Below are 18,558 nucleotides of genomic sequence, written 5' to 3' on the forward strand. Positions count from 1 at the left end.
GTTAAACAGGCTAGGGGCCGATATAAGTCAGTCCTTGAGGAGAGGAAGAATGAAATACGCACTAGCGCTTGGGAAGATCTCATGGCAGCCACGGAATTGAGGGACCCCTCTCAATTTTGGAAGGTGGTTAATCACCCATATTTCTCAGGACAGGCAAATAGGGAGGATGACTGTCTGATACCAGAGGGGGTCTGGGCAGAACACTTTTCATCTGTATTTCAGTCCGCAAATAACCCTAATTATGGTGTGGAGGTATGTGGCCTCTCACGTTTGGCTACTTCCATTCCAATTAAGAGTGGAATTTTACTTGAGACACACGAGATCACCACAGCAATAAATACAATGAAACTAAGGAAAGCCCCTGGCTCGATGGGGTTCCAGTGGACTTATTCAAATCTTTACCTGACTTGTGGGTTCCGCTAATCACAAATGTTCTGAATAGTGCTATTCAAAGTTGTATCCCTTACTCATGGCTAACGGCAATAATTGTCCCGATATTCAAAAAGGGTAATAGGCTTGACCCCTTTTGCTATAGACCCATTTCTCTCATTGACTCCACGGCAAAGATTCTGGGGAGCGTCATTTTGAATCGGCTTGAGGAGTGGGTGGCAAGGACAAACATTCTATCGCCAATTCAATATGGGTTTAGGCCTGGATTAGGCACAGTGGATCAGGCCCTAAACTTACATCTTATCCTTAGCAAATATGCAAAAAGGGAAAAGGGAATCTATCCACTTAGCCTTTATAGATCTGTCCAGTGCATTTGATATGGTGACTAGAGTAAAATTGTGGGAAATAATGGACACAATGGGGGTTGAGCAAGATTTGTTGGATCTGATTTAACGTTTATATTCTGACCTTACTATCACAATTCAGTTTGGACAACACGGTGAAAGATCCCATCCCCTTGCATCCAATCGGGGTGTTAGACAGGGCTGCACTTTGGCACCTTTTTTATTTCTGTTGTATATAAATGGCTTGTATAGCTATTTAGCTCAAAATGGTAAGGATTTCCCAAGGATGAGTTTTAGACAATTGCCGATTTTATTGTATACTGATGATGCCGTTTTAATTGCCCGCACGGTCAATGGCCTACAGACCCTTTTGGATCTTTTCTTAACGCACACACAAGAGCTTGATTTGAAAGTTAATTTGAAAAAGTCACATGTTATGATTTGCGATCCTAAAAACACACGCACTAAAGGTTTTACAATTGGGGGAAAACCTTAACAAAGGTAAAAGACTTTTGCTATTTAGGTTTGTACCTAAGTTCCACTCTGTCATGGAAATTCCATTTGAATTTTAAGCTCCAACAAATGGAAAGAAATGTTGAAACAATCTTTCGCTTTGCCCGTAGATTAGGGCATAGACCGGTTCATCAGATCATCATGCTCTATAAATCCAAATGTGTCTCGGCAGCGATTTATGGGGGTGGCCTCTGGGGATATACCAGTTCAAGTATATTACAACGGGCAGAGAATAAATTTCTCCACCGGCTACTTATGGTACCCAAGAATGTAGCGAATATTATATGCCATGAGGAGTTGGGAATCCGCTACATTACAGATTTGATAGATATTGCCCCCCCTTTTGTTATGGATAAAAGTATGGTCAAATCCGGCGGCTACTTTAACACATGATTGTGTAAAAGATTGTATTTCGTTAGCAAACCACAACGAAATTCCATGGTTAAATTTTGTTCATAACTGTTTTCGAAATTTGGACTTGGGGTTTATGTATTCTAAACCAGAGCTCTTGCCCGCCAATGCGAAAGAAATTGTTAAATTCCGATATAAAGAGTACGCTACGAATCTTAGACATCAAGTGGCAGAGAAATTGAGTTCTTTTGATTTATATGTACAAATTTCATCATCAAATTCGATAGAACCTTATTTTGTTTGGTTTCCGATCCCTTCCCTATACTCTTTACTTGTACTTTTTAGATTAAACATGATTCATTTTAGAGTGGCGTTTCCAACAAAATGCGTGTGGGAAAAAACATTACTGGCATGCCTTTGTGACAATATTTCAAAACAAAGTACTTGTCACTTTATTTTATTTTGTACACTCTATTCAGCTCCTAGGGAAACCTTTTTATTACCTATTTTACGTAATTTGCACACCCTTTCTTATAAAGAAGGATTGATTGGCATTCAAAGCCTTTCATCCAAACAAATGTGCAGGTCTATTCTAAGTTTTATTAAATCCCCTATCACCATTAGGAATCGATATGAATTAGCAATGTGACTATTTATTAGGGTAATTCAAATACTGTTTTATTGTTGTATACGATTTTATTAGTATTTATTATAATATATTGATTTAGTAGGCTTAAGTGGTACGCTTAGATTTTATAGACTTGCAGATCGAAGAGTCTCGCCTTTTGAATTATGCAATAAGTACTGTATTTTATGATGATTTATATGTATGCATGTGTACTTTTATGGCAATACGCCGAATAAAGTTATTTTGACTGACTGAGAGAACTCCTAGTGATTGGGTTAATCAACTGGAGTTACGTTTGCCAAAGTCACTTTAGTGTTTGGATAGACTGAATAAAGGAGCAAGGCATTTAGGAAATACAGAATGTACTTAAGGGACATGGGATTAAAAGACATCTGGCAGGAGCTACATATAGACAATGAGGAGTTAACATACTATTGAAGGCGAAATGAACTGAAACGCATATAGTAGCTTTCCAGATGATCAACAATGTGCTCCACCACCATGTCATATTTTCACCCATAAAGAAAGTCTGAACGCAACAGGATTACAGGGGTGGTGTGCACCAATTGCACATGCTATCCCAACTTTGACACCTACAGAGAGGAGGAACTCATGAAATGAAAAAAAATGTAATCTCAATCATAGGGAGAGCCGCCACCTCAATCCATATCGACACTGCATCAGTTATGAGTTATCAGGGTTCATATACCACTCAAAAATTGGTTCAGAGGTTAGCAACTAACCCTTCCCTTTAGGAAGATTAGATACACAAGTTATCAAGTTATCAGATTAAAATGGTGTATCGCCCGGAAGCAGTCAATCCTGGTTACAATTTTTCCTGATTCCGCAAGCAGCAACCTGGCAAATGTGCTGCTGCTGAAGAGACTAAAGAGCATGTGAATTTGATCTTTGAAAGGGAGATACTCAATGCAGCTATGATAAAAGATTAAATTCATGTCACTGCTTAGTGTGCATGCTGCAATTAGTGATAATTGCTCTTAGAGATTACCTCTTGAGAAACAGTTTACAGAAAAATCATTATTGCAGCTAAGAGCAACCCCAATTATTCTCAATATCCTTACATTTCCTTCACGCTCTCACTTCACCAACTACCCCACATATCACGCCAACATAAACCTGGATGCTGTACACCCAAACTTTAAATCTTAATAACCCATCTACCGCCCCCCCAACCCCAAAGTGTTCATAGTGCAAGTCTTCCAATCCTATAAAACCCAGTGAAATTACTACTTCGGGAGCAACTTCACAAACATAGCTCTAGACCTCGTTCACCTTCTGCTGCCACACCAGCAGAACAACAACCAGAATAATCTCCAGGACAATCACCAGAAAGATCAAACAAACCTTGGCTAACTAAGGCACAAGAAAAAATAAATTTCTCCTTCAATATCTTGTCATCTGCACTCTCCAAAGCTAGCTCTTCTTCTAACATTGCTCATACTACAAAACTACCCAGAATGGTTATCTAAGTAAGATAAAGGAGCAGTCAACTGACCCCTGGCTAATTAAGTCACCTCATCAAAGGACAAGCTAAAACATATGCCCGCCAGAATCTCCCAGGGAGACTAGAGGAACCAACATCATATACCTGCAGCAATAAGGGTGAGAGGTATCCACATATGACATACTTACCAACATTCGCAGAAATAAGGTGCAAAAAAATAGAGGTGTATCAAATAAAGGAAGTACTGTTCCTATCAAGAAACAAGGAAAGAAAGAAAAGGGAAGGACAGAAGGTGGAAATCCTAATGGTCCTCTTTGGAACCCACACACATCCTGAAGGATGTCATGCTTCATCATAGGGCGTGTTCCTAGTTGGGCTGGTGCTGCAATGACCTACGGGTCCCTCAAAGGGCCACTCTGGCAGAGATCTTTTTACTTGTTTTGCCGTATAATGAGAAGGTGTCTGTAAGAGGGCAATGTGATTAAGTGGTGTGAAGTAAGCACGTGTGAAAAACAGTGGGAAACTAAAACGGTCTAAAAGATACCATATTCAGTTTTAAGATGGTGAATTGCTTGACAGGGTTAAAAATAACTATTAAAGAAGGTTGGGGTCACTACAAGTAGGTTATGTACCCAAGAAGCTACAATCTACGACTGTGGTCAGGTCGACATGTTTCACACCCTATAGCACAAGGGAAGGATAAAAAAAAAAACAGTGTAATCCTACTCCATACCTAAAATGCGATGTGCACATATAGGTATTCCCCTACAAAAAGATAAATGGATCAAATAAATGTAAAGATTGACCACCTAACCTAGGAGAAAAAAACAAAGGAACAGAGTAAACGCATATTTAAATGGTCAAATGTGTCAACAAGATCGCTATTTCAGCACATTTAGTAGTACTGTCTCCAACTGAAGACATATACATGCTAGGGAGGGTGCTGATAAGTCACCACATTATATAGAAAGAGAAACAAACAAACCGGTAAACAAACTTGTGGTGCAAGCACAAGGACATATGTACTACGTACATGTTACATGAGTCCATTCATCTTCATACAATTAAGCTGTGTTGGAAAATATTAAAATATTAGCCCAACACAGAGCTCCATATCATGTGTGTACCGTAAAGGAATCCAATTGTCCCTCATGCTTGATGTATGTAAGGCAGTCAAGTGAAAATAAACTGGTATTTGTCATAAAGCCTGTAAGCCCGCCAAGGGAAGACATGGTAATTCACAATAGCAGCCATCTAAGAATATCTTATGAACCCAGGCGTTCCCATTAACCATGGAGGTATAGCAGACAACCATGGTATCCGTATGTTATGAACCCCTGTGTTCCCCGCTGAACATGGCCACTGGATTAAAGCTAGCCTGGCTGATGAAGGGTGATACCCTGAAACCGGTCCCAGGATGCTTGTTTCCGGCCCAGGGAGGACCTGGCCTGGCAGTTCGGTCTGGACTGTTCCCATGGGGAACAGGTTCAAGACTGATTTGCATACGGCTAGGTCCAAACTGTGGTGGCATGGTGAGCAAAAGAATTGATGGATTAAACCCAAATCCGTGACTGGGGGTGAATGTTTGATTGGCTCCTCATTCCGTCCATTATTTGTGTTTGTTTGCTTTTGTCAAAAGAACAAGTGATGGACGGAATGCTGTACAATGTCAAACATTCACCCCCAGTACAGAGATCTGGGCCTAAATCCATCGTTTTTTTGCCACCCATGCCATTCCATTTTGGACCCAGCCATATGCAAACCAGTCTTGACCCTGCTCCCCATGGGAACAGTCCAGCCCGAACTGCCAAGCCAGGTCCTCCCTAGACTGGAAACAAGCATCCTAGGACCGGTTTCAGGGTATCACCCTTCATCAGCCAGGCTAGCTTGACTCCAGTGGCATGGGGAGCAAGGGACCCACGTCTGGGCATACCCTTCCCACTTGGGCAACAAATACAAAAAGAACAAGTGATGGACGGAATGCTGTACAATGTCAAACATTCACCCCCAGTGTTTGCTTTTGTCGCCACTGAACATGGCAGCAGGTGATCATGGTATCTGGATGGTATAGTGATCACCAGAAAAGGAAGAGACGTGTGTGCCAAGAAGCCCAGGAGCCCCTTATATGAGAGTATAATGCATTGCAATGGCGGTCATCTTAGGGTATATCACAAACCATCTCTTCTCCCCCTACTCCCGCTACACACAGTGGTGAAACATGATCATGGTATTCGAATGCTGTAATGCACTTTGATACTTCTGCATATCTCGTAAAAGAAGAAGACAGGGGCTTGTCAATTTTAATCCACCCTCATAGTGAAGAAGAAGGAATGATAAATACATACTTTATAAATAGATAAAACAGGGAAATTATACACCCGTTCCCCACCAGGATGGAAAATATTGAAAATGTGCTAGTAGTTGCTGGAGGGTTAACTTAGTGGATAATCACCATGGAAGCAGAAGAGGCACCAGTGTGGCACTATAAAGGACCTAGACCCCATGTGGCCAATTGTCTGTCCATTTACATTAAAAGTTCATAAAAGAAGACATTAGCAGGGTCAATCATAACGGAGGACAACATAATCTGCATCATGCTCACCAAACCAATCCTTGTCCCAGGTAGTTGATGAAACTCCATCATAGGGTGTTCCGTCCGTGGCGTAAATCTAAAATAAGAAGAACCCTGATCTTGCAGTAATCATATTGAAGGCTTAGATCTCATGCCATGGAATCTCATCGTTCAGACCCCACCTATCGGTGGAGAGTTGAAAGATTCACCACTGGTCATCTGGAAGATGTTTGGAGTTGTGGAAAGGATTCCACATCTTGGTGTTATTCTGTCTACAACGGATTATTCTTTGATGCTCCATTCTTCTTCTTTTGATAGATCTCGTAGTCCTTCCTACATGATGAAGGCCACACAGGTATGTGATTAAATAGACGCAATTCTTCGTAATGCAATTGGTATGACTCTTCTGCGTCCAGATAAACTGAGGACCTAACTTGACCTCTTTAGAATTTTGAGTTGGACAGCACACTCCACAGGACCCACAAAGATAGTTTCCTGTGACTGGTGGCAGGTTCCACAAGGTGTTCTGCAAGTTGTGCTGTTGGTTGTGTGGCATGGCATGTACCAGTAGGTCTTTCGGGTTCTGGGTTCGTCTAAAGGTAAAACGTGGCCGTGGAATCTCAAGATACCCAGTGCGTAGAATACCCCAATGTTTGGTGATGATCTGTTTGATATGGTTAAAACTGGGGGTAAAGGTGCTAACACAGGTGATCACTTCCTCAGGTGGTATTGTGTTGGTCTCCAGGAGGGCTTCCTGGTGGTTGTTCTGTGCCCTCTTCTCAGCTTGTTTAATCACTCCCAGTAGGTAATTTCGTAAGGAAAAGTCCCTACCGAGTGATTCATCTTGGGCACCATAATCCTTCAATGAGCTGCAGTTCCTCCGATACCGGAGGACCTGCCAATAGGGTAGATTCTACCACAAGGATTTTGGATGGTAGCTCTCAACTCGCAAAAGGTTGCTACAGTTAGTGTTTTTTTTCTATGTCCTAGTGTGCAGGTTCCCATCTTTGATGGCAATCAATAGGTCAAGGAATGGTATTTCTCTTACTGACGTTGATTGGGTGAATCTCAGGAATGGATAGATAGGGTTAATCCAGCAATCAAATGCCTGACGTGTGATTTAATCATCCGTCCAGAGGACTAAAACGTCATCAATGTATCAGCGCCACACTAAAATTGGCTTTGAATTCTCCGTGAGATGTGTTGTTCTTCAAAGTAGGCATGTAAAGACAGGCCAGGACCGGGGCAACTGTGCTGCCCATAAATGTCCCCTGTATTTGGTGGAAAATCTGGGTCTTGAACTTGAAAAAAATATTCTTCAGTGCTACTGCAGTGCATTCAGTGATTTAAAAATCAATGGGTGTGGCACTTGTCAACGTTTGAACCCTTAGATCTCCATGACTTCCGAAGTGGCATCTTGAGGGATGTTGGTGTACAATGCTTTGACGTCCAGAGTCACGAAGAGGTCTATTTCCTGTTGGTCACTGGTGTCCACAATCAGGCAAAGAACATCCCTGGTGTCTCTGAGAAAAGATGGAGTTTTTGAGACCAATGGTTGCAGAAAATGCTAACAGAACTTACTTAAAGGTTCAGGTAGCGATTGGATGCCACAGACAAATCGGTCTACCCAGAGGGGGGGATGATTCGCTTATGTATATTTGACAGTATATAAATGTAGGGAATTCTGGGTGGAGTGTTCACCAGGAACTCTGCTTCATTATTAGTGATCTAGTCTTGTGATACTGCCACCATGGCAATAAATTGGATCCGTTTCTTCAAGGCATCAGTTGGATCAGAACTGAGTGGGGGTAGTATTTCTCATTGACCAAATGGCGTAGACTCATAGTCAGTGGTTTCCATCACCACAATCACCTCGCCTTTATCTGCCAGTTTGATCATGATAGAGGGATCGTTAGTCAAAGCCTTGACCGTTCTGCTTTGTCTAGATGACATATTGTCAAATGGTCACAGAGTTCATCTTTGCAGTTTCCTTCAGGATGGCTTTCTCGAAGGTAAGAACTTCACTAGGTACCATGGCTGCAGTGGGTGTAAACTTCGATGGAATCCTTATTCCTGAGTCCTCTAGAACCGGACTGTCTCCATCCTGAAAAAAAGGCCCGGAGGCAGATCTTGCGAAAGAGTTGGTGAAGTTAATTTGTTAGGCGGAAGTGGTCCTCTTGTGGGTTGGGCAGAAATCCCAGGTCTCTATATAGAACTTCAATCTCATCTCTGGTCAGGAACCTTTTTGAGAGGTTCACAATCAATTTTTCTTGGTCTTCTGGCTCCTCATTTGCATCTGGGTCTCTTGTTGCTGCCAATGTACTTGTTTGTTGCTTCCTCTTCCTCTCCCCCTGCCCCAGCCTAAAAAAGGTTGGGGGAAGGGTTGTTGGAAGAAGAGCTATTGTGGTTGGGGATGCATCTGAAACCCAGGATACCATGTCTGAGGTGGCACCGGCAATGGTGGCATGGGGCAGCCATACTCAGGTGGTGGTTGGGCCAGTGCCCTATGGCTCTCATAGCTCCCTGAGCTATCATTCACTTGAAACCCTGCTTGAAGAACGATGTGTCCTCCGGGAGATGGATGAGCCATCATCTGAAGGCAGCTCACTGCCAGGCGGTAGTAGTCCTTCGTATAAGGGAATAGCTTCATTTTATCAAACCACTTGATATCCTTCTGCAGGTTAGATATCTTCTGCTGCAGGAGATAATCTTTGTGCTCATTCACCTGGGCACTGATCTCAGAAAGCTGTGACACTGATTCCGATTTTTAATCCATTCTCTGCACTATTGATCCTAATAATGAGTGCATCTGATATGCGTTTGCCTGTCTTGATGATGAGCATCAGCCAGTTACGTGTGCATGTCCACGCAATTTGTGCCCATTCCTGTCTGAACACCAGATCCTCAAGAAAAAGGTGTGGTGCTGTAGTCACTAATAGCCTGTTGGGTGCTACATTGGCTATGAGGTATTGTGTCATGAAAGCCCCATGTATGGCTATCTTGGTTTGTTGTTTCTTTAAAGCAGTGATGGAATTCCAGTCATCTTGGTGTGCTGCCATCCTTCCCCAACAGGGATGGTGTTCTGAAAATCTGAGCAACTATGTCAACATCAAAACTCAAAAAAATAGCAGAAAAGAAGAATTAGTTATTCTATCCCACCTGTCATGCCAGCTAGGGGACGCAACAGAGCAGTCAGCAGAGTTCATAAATGCTAGCGCTGAATGCAACAGGTCACAACTCAAAGGCAATCATCAGTACCACTTACATGACCAGATATCACAACACTTTCTGTGCAATACAGTAATCAGCTCTCTTGAATGCTAATCAACACCAGCCCAATAAGTAAACATAGAATTCACCTATATGACCTGCTAATCTCAACCAGGACCTTCTCTTCATCATAGAAACCTGGTTATGTAAATAATGCAGAAGCCATGCAACACGAGTCAATCGGATGGGTACCTAATCCTCTTCAGAAAAATCGATCTAATGGAGGCTTACAGAAACAAACAAAAAAGAAACCTATTCATCTCACTATTAAACATTACAGTCTCAGAATGCAAATCATTACTTACTTACGTTTTCTTTTTTACCTTGTCCATTTATGGTCTTCTAATCTATTAACCTCCACAGATAATCTCAATGTCACGAATGCTCATAATGGGTCAATTTCCGATACTACACTGGTCCATCTAAATCTCTGTAACCAATGACATCTCAATGCCTGGTTGGGAAATTACATTAACTGATCACTGGGCCCACCAACATATCAAGCCATGCACTGGATGGTCCTTTCCCATAAAAGGCTTAATGTACCTTGTGAAAATGTAATATGTTGATCAAACCTCAAGACCATTCATTTCAATCACACTCTTTCCATGGTAACACAACCATCAACATATCTTATCACAACCACATCTATTAGACCCTGGAATAATTTAAAATAACTCCTTTCATTCATGCAAACTCTACACCTCACCCTTCTCCAACCAGCAATGTTCAAACAGTGGTTCTATCAGCTGTTAACAGGGTCTTTTGGGATGGTGGTCTAATGTTAAACAAAACAGTTTTGGTCGCACAAACAGAATGCTAGCTGGTTCTATTTGAGTGTGAAACTTTAAATAAACTCAAACGAGATGTCTCAAAAGACAAGGGAAAGAAAACATACAACATAATGATAACAAAAGGATTCAAAAGTAGAACAGAGTCTATAGACTTAACAGCAAGAACTTCTCTCAATGGACCTCTGATGCTACATATTCAAACAGCTCCTCAAAATAGGTATGGTCTATGCCTATGATGAGGTTATTATATGGTGCTACTCAAGCACCTTGTGATAAGTCCTGATGATGACCCCTTTTTCGTCATCTCTTGTGGGTTGAAACATCAACATTTATAGGGTTTTGGACTCCACTATTATTGGAAGAAAATGAGGAGCAATGATATGTTGCAATGGTCTAGTGTACACTAGTTGATGACAGCCCAAATAAATTAGTGTGTTATTACTCTCACTTGTCACTTCACATGAACATAGCACCTATTCACACAGCACATTTTAAATTTATATGTTGATTTTAGGCTTGGCTATATAAAAAAAGGACTGCACTTTGCAAGAATGTCTTGACATCACTGACTTGCTTCTATGTTAATGCAGTTTTTCTTTTGTATTTATGTAGTTTGGTTATTTAATACGCTCCCGGCTAAGTTGCAGCTACAGCTGAATGGTGGTTTCTTGTCTCTGGATGACTGTGCAGAGGTCCAGCAGCTGTAGCAATCCAGAGTTGTGGGAACCACATGTACATAAACAGGTTAAATGCCATTAGCTTCACTGGCCACAACCCATTCTGGCCGTCCTTCAAATAAGGGTGGGTCACCCTTTTACTTGTAATAGCTGTCCTTGGCTACAGAGACACTGTCTCAGTGTCGCTAATACTTTTGTCAAAACAGCAGATTAGACTTTTGAGTTTTTAGAAATCCATACACCAGGATTTGTATCCTTTCTTCCAGATACCATACGAGAATGCAAATATGAGCATTGAGTACCAAACTATAGTTCTACTAAGGCTCAGCAGACCCAGCACTCATTCCTACCATATTTACATATTACTGACTTGGGATTATTCCTCCTGCTCTTGTGCTGGTCTCTTTTGTCATCTGGCAGAAATGTAAAAAAAGAAAACAAAAAAAAGAGGATGTATTTAAAACGGTCAAATCTCATTGGATTTTGAGGAAGATTTTATTGCATAAAATAGGGGATGCAGGATATCATAGTTGGGTATTTTCCTGTCAACATGGAGGAAGGTGGTCCAAAAGGCATTTGGAGGACTGCTCTGCAGTAAACACTGGTGGTCAAGAGCAGGTTGTCAGGCATCCATATCCTTCCCATCAGGATATGGTTAACAAAGCAGTGACTGCGGAGTAAAAAAAAAAACAAAAAAACATAAAACAGGAACCTCCTTGTAAGAAGCCCAAATTGGGACTGCCTGATTAAACTGCTAATGACACTCTGATCAAAGAGGATGATGTTATGTTTGGGAACCGGACTATACACATAAGGCAAATTTTACATTTTCCAGAACCTTCACACGTGAGGTGGAAGATTTCATTGCATAATATCAGACCTGGTCTTCTTGCCTGCTCATGCTGCTACTAGAAAGGTAGCGAGCAAGGAGTGAAAAAACACTGAGAAGCCTCTTGTTATGTACTTTCTATTCAGAAGATATCCTGGAAATCATCCAAAGCATGAGGTTCCTTCTTCAGCAAAAGTGGGCTCTCTCATGGCAGGATTAGCATCTCATGGATCCATAAACTGTAAGGATGCTTCCCAGTTAGATTGGGTTGATAAAAAAAGAAAAGAAAAAAGGGGATGATGCAGCAACAAAGAGTTTGCACAGCCTCTAACGTTGCTTTAAGAGCTTCTGCATACACCTCCTACACTGTCTGGTCTCTTGTGCAAGGTTTTCAATCAATTTCTAATACATGAAGTTCAGGAGGGATATGATGGTACTGTGACTTCTGGCAATGGAACAACAGGTCAGGTATCTGGCTGTTATTTCTTCTAACTGAGTGCTTCGGCTTCTGCCTTAGCCATATCAGCGAGAAGACATATGGATGTGGTCATGGAAAGTGGACGCCGCTCAAAAGACTATGTTGAGTCCTCTTTCCTCTATTGGAGTTAAATTATTTAGAGCTCAGATAGAGGACTTGTTGGGATGGAAAAGTCCTTTGCATTGTAAAGGTGTGTACCCTTGCCCATAGTGTTCAACTGTATTGTTGTCTGGATCCCTTATGCTGATGTTTTTGTCATAGGCAAACACATTTGATGCGTGTACACCATCACATAGCCTTGTCTCACAGAATGGTGTCTTGTTGGACCGGCAGGGGTGCCCAAACCACTTCCCTCATAGTGGTGGAAGGCCACCACCTTCACTGGGAGTTAAGCAGCAGTTAAGCGTGGTGGTGGCATACCGTGTATGAGTAGCACCAGTGAACAGGGCCTTTTACCCATGTCACTCGAGTGAGGCCTAAAGGCTCACTCATAGCCTTTTAAAAGTTCAGCTGCTGTGTGGTTAACTCACCTTTGGCCCACATCAGGAAAGTTGTGGGTGCTGCCCAACGCAGGAATATTGACTCTGTGTTAGTTGTATGTGTGCCTGGGATGGTACAGCACAAGGAAGAAGGGCATGTGTGGCTGATACATGTACTGGGTTGGGTGTATGTATGCCGAGAGGAACACATTAAATGAGAGTTGTCGTGCTGTGCAGTGCATCTGTGGATAAAGCATGTGATGAGTGTATGTGTGCTTGTAGGGAGTGCTGGACTGAAGGGGTGTTGTGAAAGTACACTGGGTGAGTGTGCCTGCCGTGGAACTTTGTATGGTATACCCTGGGTTCCATTTTGGGAAGCCCAGGCCTGTCTGGTAAAGTCATGAGGAGGATAGGATTCCCCCAGACAGATTTGTATATTGCTGCATTCCTGTGAACTGTGGTGGGACACACTGAAGGGGAAAGGAAGAGTCTCCCTTTACATTTCAAATGTTTGCTCTTGGATTCAGTGATAGATCACAAGGAAGGGCGCTGGACAAACCTCATGAAGGGAGAAGGAACTGATAAAAAAATCATAAATGTAGGGCTGGGGCCTGGGATTAACCTTTTGATGCACATATCACTGTGGCTGACATTCATGAGGTCTGGTTACTCTCAACAATTGTGTTGTGGATAATCCGCTTCGGAGTCATGCCTGCAGTGACAGACCTCTTTTATGACGGAAGAGGAAAAGTAGAAGTGCCCACTTCAAAAGAAGCAAAACCTAAACATAAAATGTCAAAGACACAGACCCTATATCACATTTGGTGTCTGGAAAAGGTCTGTAAGGGAAGGTTGAGTCCTCAAAAATATGTCATTGTGCCTAATCACCTGCGAGGGTTTTCAGAGCTGTACATCCAGACACTGTGTGAGAAGGGGAAGCTCTGCAATACTTCTGCCTGTGAGAAGCATTAGGGTCCAAAGCCTGCTAGTCAGCGCCTGTCTGCTTGCCAAGACCACTGTGCCCTGTGAGGAAGAGGAGAGTGTTGGAGGGAACGAGGTCCAGCAGGGAGCCCTAACATAAGGACTTCCTGTACGAGATGTGAGGATCTGGCTGTGCACCAATCGGGCCATAGCCTGTAGGCAAGACTGTGTTATGTGACCCTCCTATGCAAGGAGAGGACCGCTGTAGACTGTGCCAAGTATCGAGCATTGTGTGGAGGGCTCCAAGCCCACCTGTCCTCATTGAGGTGACCCCGTATGCCAGAGGAGGCCACCAGTGAAGAAGTAGTGTGACCAATATGCCAGGACTCCTGGATGCCTGAGCAACAACCTCAGATGTCAGGAGGGGCTGACGTGGTGTGGGCGATTGTACCTGAAAGTTTTTGTTTCATCCAAGAGGTACAGCGGCAGACAAATATGCCGAGGGGGGCTGCTTGGACCAAATCATCAAAGACTTTGGCCTGTCGCCCTGGAGTGAAGTGGGGCTGTAACCAGAGAGACTAGACACACTGAAGGACCTGTCCTGACTAACCAAAGTGGACCAGGAGGATGCTGAAGAGGACAACACGCCCATGTGGGACTCCAGTAAGGAGCCGAAGGACTGAATTCCCCAACCGGCATGAACTTGACTTACTGCACCACTTTGGGCTGGAAGTTGCTCTAATCACTGGGGGGAGCAGCCGCGCCATTCCAGAGAGGGAGCCTGAGCTCATCTGATGCTGCGTGTATTTTGAGCAGCCTGACTTCTCTGAACAGGATCAGACCTAAGGAGCGCCCACGCTGAGGGCACCTGCTCTAATGCCGAGTGGGTAAGCCTTGCACTAGGGCCTTTGGGTACCATTGCTATAGGTGCTGAGGCACCACAGACACTTCTGACTCAAATTCTGAAGGGTCAAAAAGGAATTTTTGAGTCCAGCCCAATACTTTGCATTCCCTGATGTGTCTACCATTGAATGGGGAAATATCCTGAACACGTTAAATGAAAGAGTAGGAAGGAATTCGCCTGACCACTACTAGATCCTGACCTCAAAAGGGACTGTGTTGTTGCTTCTGAATGTCGTACGAGGTTGCATGTATAGAGTTAGTAAAAAAAAAAAAATGCTACTTTTCTTATAACAGAAAGTACTTAGCTAGACATTGATTTATTGTTCATAATGTTCACACTTGAGTTATGAATCATGTTCCCTGACCTGTATTTACAAATAATTTTTCGGGAAAAAAAAAAAAAAAAACCTTCAGGAGAATAGGCTGAACACTTATCTCCAGCACAGACCTTTCAAGCTGGTAACTTACCAAATGATTCTTACTCTGGTGTGCCATGGTGACTTCCTCAACTATTTAGATGTTCTAGATGCATAGCTACACATTTCCATTCACACTCTATTTCAGAAATGTTGACACCTTTTTTCCTAACAAGAAACCTGTTCTCATTCTCCATATCTTAAGTTTTTTCTGCATAAAGTGGTTTTAAGAAATTATCTGGTTTTTCTAAGTTGGCACTTCTTTTCACTTTGATAATGATATTATCTTGCCATTTTCCCCTCTTCATGGGAAGAGCAATTTCTGCATTTGTTAGATGTACGTACAGCTGTATTTATCAATTCCTCCTGCACTTCAGCTTTTAGGAGAGCCTAATATATTTTGTAATATATGCACTCCCAAAAAAGGGTTGTGTCAATTCTCTTCTACTTCGAGTAGATGGAGAAGACAAACTGTTTTTGTTATATGATTTGAATGGATGCGTTAGGGGGCATAGCTTCAGGGGGTGTTTGTGGTGTTACACCCCCCTTTTAAATGTATTGTCTGGTAAATAGTTGGGTCAGGTGCTTTCAGACAGGTATGGTGAGGTGTCTGTCAGATTTCATCAGGAATGTTTACATACACAGACAAAAACATATACATGTTTTCCCTCTCCGTTTTGAAAGTCTCCAAAAATGTTGGTTATTTTACAAGATAGTGTGTTTTCTCTCACTTATTAACTCTATGAATCAGCATTCATCTCCCTTTCTACTTCCCCTTTAGCTCCTAGCATGTGCCCTGCTTGTCATATAATGTATTTTCACATTATATGCCAGCATGATTGTTGGAAAATCTGAAGCTCAACCCCCCCGCCCTTAAATCTTATTGACCTATCTACACCCCTGAGATCTGTCCTACAAGAATCAAATCAGGATAAGTCATCAAAAGGGCATCTACCTCCCGGGCAACATACAAAGGAGTATAACTTAAAGATATTTGTTATGCTGATAACTGGGCTTCCTCAAATAATGTGCATCCTATTACAAATTGCAGTTTAGGGGTTCAAAGCCTGGAACATTTGGTTCAAAAGATGTTTCTGCAGAGTTTTGATAATATTGTTTAATAACTAATAAAGCATGTGGTGTAGCATAGTGTTTTTATTTATCTTGTTATAGCCATATAAGGAAGGAAGCATGGGTACATTCTCATTAGTAAGGACTCTGACAAGAGGATAGCTAAGGAGGTAATGGTCAGATTACTTACCTCTAATCTTCATTACTCCATGTCATAGCCTTCCTCATCAGAGTCCTACGTAATCCCCTCCCTTCCTTGTTTGAATCATATGGCTTATAATTTGGCCTATTATTGTGATTTTTATAACAGAATATGGATTAGTGTTAGTCTCTCATTTATTTCAATATACTGTGGCCGGGGTTCAGGGGCATCATTTGCTATAGAGTGCATCGATTTTGTGTTTTTAGTGGAGTTAACATGATCTACGCACAGCAGTGTATGCCTCATTAGTAAGGACTGTGACATGGAAGACTACAACTTGGAGTAATAAAATTACCAGTAAGTAATTGTAACATGTGTCTCACAAAGTTGGTGCTTCTTTTGTAGCAAGACTACACCCAGGCTAGTTAATTTAAAAAATAATGTTACAGCAGAATATACTGTTGCATAATAGTATTCAAATAAAGGGGAATGTGGACCTCAACAGACAACATACATATCAAAGTCGTATTCATAAACAGAGCCTTATAACCTTAAAAAGACGCCCAATTTGAGGACGGTTAGCACATTTTTCTGGAGAGCGGAGTGGGATCGAAGAGATTGTCTCTGTTAAAAATGTCTTAATTTTACCAGAGATGCTCTTTGAGTACTAATGTCAAGGCAGCTGTTCTTAGTTATTTATATTAAGGATGCACTCATACACTGATGCATGCTACAGACCGCTCCCTAGATTCTGACACTATTGTTAAACTTTTAATTTATAATAGGATTCTGTAATTCTATATAAATGCACATCCCTAATTTCTTTGTAATCTGCAACTAGTGACATGCTCAGTCACAGATTTTAAAGAAAAAATTTCAGAATTCGACTATTATAAGTTATTACAGTCAAGTTCTACTATCACAATGCCTTTCTGCCAGCACCAGCAGCGGAGGTGAAAAGCAGGTGAGGTCAAGGAGCATAAATGAAGCAGCTGCTTGAAGCAACGAAAACTAAACATTGCTTTTCTTTCTTTCCGCTCTATCTTAATAGCTTACAATGACAAGCAGAAAGAATAGGTTTAGTTTTTGCACTCAGAGAAAAGCTAGAATCTTTCCACATGTTTCAACACATTCCAAGCATTTTTTTTCTAAACGGACCTGTAACTAACTGTTTATAATGTCTAACAAACATTAAGCAGGTTTTTGAAGTGTTGAACTAGAGGTTTTATTTTTATTCTTCATGTTTGAAAACATGCTCACTCCTTTATATAAAAGAGCTAGCACTAAGGATTTAAGTGGTTTGTGGGAAAAGTGATGGTGTGTGCATGTATTATATGGGCTAAAGTACCACCTGGTTTTCATGATAAGGATACTACAAGTCACCTCAGAGTTCCATAATGTTCTAAAAAGCACTCTGCCTTCGGCCTTGTTCCTCTATATGGTTATGGAACTCCTCTGTGACGACTTTCAATAGCCTTAAAATGTACGATAAGGGGGGTACTTTAGCTCTTAAATTATCTTTTCCGTTCCACTCCAATGATATCACACACCTTATTCAAGTAAAATGGCGAATGTCACGCTCCATTTACCTAACGCAAAATTGACTCTGGTTGGCGTATACTGAGGCCTCCCGGTTAAGGAAGATGCCAAGTAGGTATTTTTTATTCAAACATGTTCCCTGTGGTCAGACAGGCCATCTTGTTCTCATGTTAATCAGACCCAATGCAAGAATTGGAGTTTAAAAAGCCTTCCTCCAACCGCATTAAAATTTCTGCCCACCACTACCCCCATCCCCGAAAAGGAAAGGCTTAGGCATAAGTCTTAAGTGAGAAGGATTTTCTCTTTAGTCTGGTTTTGTTGGGCTATGGGTGCACAGGGGTGACGTTGATGTAAGGTTGTCGCTTGAAGCAGGTGCAGGCGGAGGCGGAGGCAGGGCGAGTTCACATGGCATACAAATAGATACGGTTAGCGAACCTGGCAGTACACAGTGAGAACAAAAGGGGAGTGGACAACAGCAGGCCAGGACAAGACAGGAAGTAAAACGTTCATTAAGAGTTATGCTAGTTGCAAGTTAATTTGTTATGTTGCATCAGAAGACTGTTAACGACAGGAAACAGTTTCAATGGGAGTAAGCAGTCTGAGCAGTTTAAGGAGTGCTACATGGGAAGGTTAAGCTTAAAGGATGGGGTGAGTTTTATTAGGTGACTGGCTGTATAGTGAGGTATTTAGTTTCGTAAGGCAAATGACAGGGTTATGAATTGTAAGTGCACCTGTTTTCCAAAAAAGCCCCCTTTCTCAAACACAAGTAAGCGTCA

General features: G+C 41.9%; 1 protein-coding gene across 2 annotated transcripts in view; it reads right to left on the bottom strand.

The window, feature by feature from the left end:
- LOC138284024 (threonine--tRNA ligase 1, cytoplasmic-like) overlaps positions 1-18,558 on the bottom strand; it is a 221,178-nt gene that overhangs the window by 201,990 nt on the left and 630 nt on the right. The window lies entirely within an intron of this gene.

The sequence above is a fragment of the Pleurodeles waltl genome, chromosome 3_1 (assembly GCF_031143425.1).
Source record: "Pleurodeles waltl isolate 20211129_DDA chromosome 3_1, aPleWal1.hap1.20221129, whole genome shotgun sequence".
NCBI lineage: Eukaryota > Metazoa > Chordata > Amphibia > Caudata > Salamandridae > Pleurodeles > Pleurodeles waltl.